The sequence below is a fragment of the Papio anubis genome, chromosome X, assembly GCF_008728515.1.
Source record: "Papio anubis isolate 15944 chromosome X, Panubis1.0, whole genome shotgun sequence".
NCBI lineage: Eukaryota > Metazoa > Chordata > Mammalia > Primates > Cercopithecidae > Papio > Papio anubis.
In genome coordinates, this window is record NC_044996.1 from 3,747,532 (window position 1) to 3,749,650 (window position 2,119).

General features: G+C 37.1%; 1 non-coding gene across 1 annotated transcript; it reads right to left on the reverse strand.

Annotated features, from left to right (window-relative positions):
* Window positions 1-857: 857 nt before the first annotated feature.
* Window positions 858-964, reverse strand: LOC116272325. Its single transcript, XR_004181026.1, has one exon. It is a non-coding gene; the product is annotated as a U6 spliceosomal RNA (small nuclear RNA).
* Between the last annotated feature and the right edge of the window lie 1,155 nt (window positions 965-2,119).

A 2,119-nucleotide genomic window follows, 5' to 3' on the forward strand; every position in this document is an offset into this window, starting at 1 on the left:
TGTATACATGTGCCATGTTGGTGTGCTGCACCCATTAACTCGTCATTTACATTAGGTATATCTCCTAATGCTATCCTTCCCCCCTCACCCCTCCCCACAATAGGCCCCGGTGTGTGATGTTCCCCTTCCTATGTCCAAGTGATCTCATTGTTCAATTCCCACCTATGAGTGAGAACATGTGGTGTTTGGTTTTCTGTTCTTGTGATAGTTTGCTGAAAATGATGGTTTCCAGCTGCATCCATGTCCCTACAAAGGACACAAACTCATCCTTTTTTATGGCTGCATAGTATTCCACGGTGTATATGTGCCACATTTTCTTAATCCAGTCTGTCACTGATGGACATTTGGGTTGATTACAAGTCTTTGCTATTGTGAATAGTGCCACAGTAAACATACGTGTGCATGTGTCTTTATAGCAGCATGATTTCTAATCCTTTGGGTATATACCCAGTAATGGGATGGCTGGGTCAAATGGTATTTCTAGTTCTAGATCCTTGAGGCATCACCACACTGTTTTCCACAATGGTTGAACTAGTTTACAATCCCACCAACAGTGTAAAAGTGTTCCTATGTCTCCACATCCTCTCCAGCACCTGTTGTTTCCTGACTTTTTAATGATTGCCATTCTAACTGGTGTGAGATGGTATCTCATTGTGGTTTTGATTTGCATTTCTCTGATGGCAAGCGATAATGAGCATTTTTTCTTGTGTCTGTTGGCTGCATAAATGTCTTCTTTTGAGAAGTGTCTGTTCATATCCTTTGCCCACTTTTTGATGGGGTTGTTTTTTTCTTGTAAATTTGTTTGAGTTCTTTATAGGTTCTGGATATTAGCCCTTTGTCAGATGAGGAGATTGCAAAAAAATATGGAATGCTTCATGAATTTGCATGTCATTCTTGTGCAGGGGCCATGCTAATCTTCTCTATATCATTCCAATTTTAGTATATGTGCTGCCAAAGCGAGCACAGTTATAGGTATATTTAAAAGGCCTTTATGTTTTTCTTTTCTTGGACCTTGTTTTGCTGGAAAAAGGTGTTTTCTCAGTTGATTGAATTCTTTTTCTCCATTTTGCCTTGTCACTCTTAATACACACATGAGAATGGGGAGACCTCTGTTTTCCTCATGGAACCCCAGGAATTAAAAACAGATAGATCCCTCTCAAAATCTGTTTTCGCCCCACCTATGTCTGTTTACTAGGCCTTAGAAGCTACAAGTTTTCTGAGCCCTGTCTCTTAAAAGGACTCCACCTGGAGGCCAATAATCCAATTAGGAGATTGGCAAACAAAAAATCTTATGGCAACTGGGTTTTCTTCTACCTGTCTGTGTAGCCATATATGTGTTGTATGTGTGGTGTCTATGAAAAAGAGTTCTAATTAATTGGCCTAAAGGAAGATAAGTGCTTGGATCAGATATTTTTTAAAGGGAAGATAAAGCTCTGGTACCTTTTAGTTCACATGACTGTAATCTTTGAGAAATAAAAACAGCCTTAAAGGTTATTGGTAAAGTGCAGATGTTGTCAAAATATTAATAGGTGAACTAAATTATGCAGGTCAGATACTAGGTTTGCTAAATGTTTTAAGGTTATAATTGATTTTTTGGTTTTTGAGAACTATTTAACTGGCCCGCTTCACAATTGGTAACCTGGGGACATATGGAACTAACTACACCCTTAATTATGCTGGAAGGAGTCAAACTTGGCTGTACCTAGCACATAATTAAAACGACTTACCAGGTTTTACATTAAAGTTAAAAATTTCTAGGAGCTACCATTATAACATGTAATTGAAACTACTAGAAATAAATTTACATGCAAGGTGTGTAAGAACAGTAAGGTGTGTTTTTAATACAAGATTATAAGAAGGTGTGGAAATGTAAATTCTTGCCTAGGGTTAAAGGATTGTTTTGAGTTAGATAAGATAAAGACAAACGGTCAAATATGTTGTGAAAGGATTGTAAAAATCAATATTGCCAAAGAAATTCTGTGTGTTAACTTATTGACTAAATTCAAAAGGATATTATATGGTTTTTCTGTAAATTGATCATTGAAATAAAAGCACAACAAGGTACTGTTAAGGCACTAATCTGCTCTTTAGCAAAATTTGTAAAGGGTTGTAGAAGGTT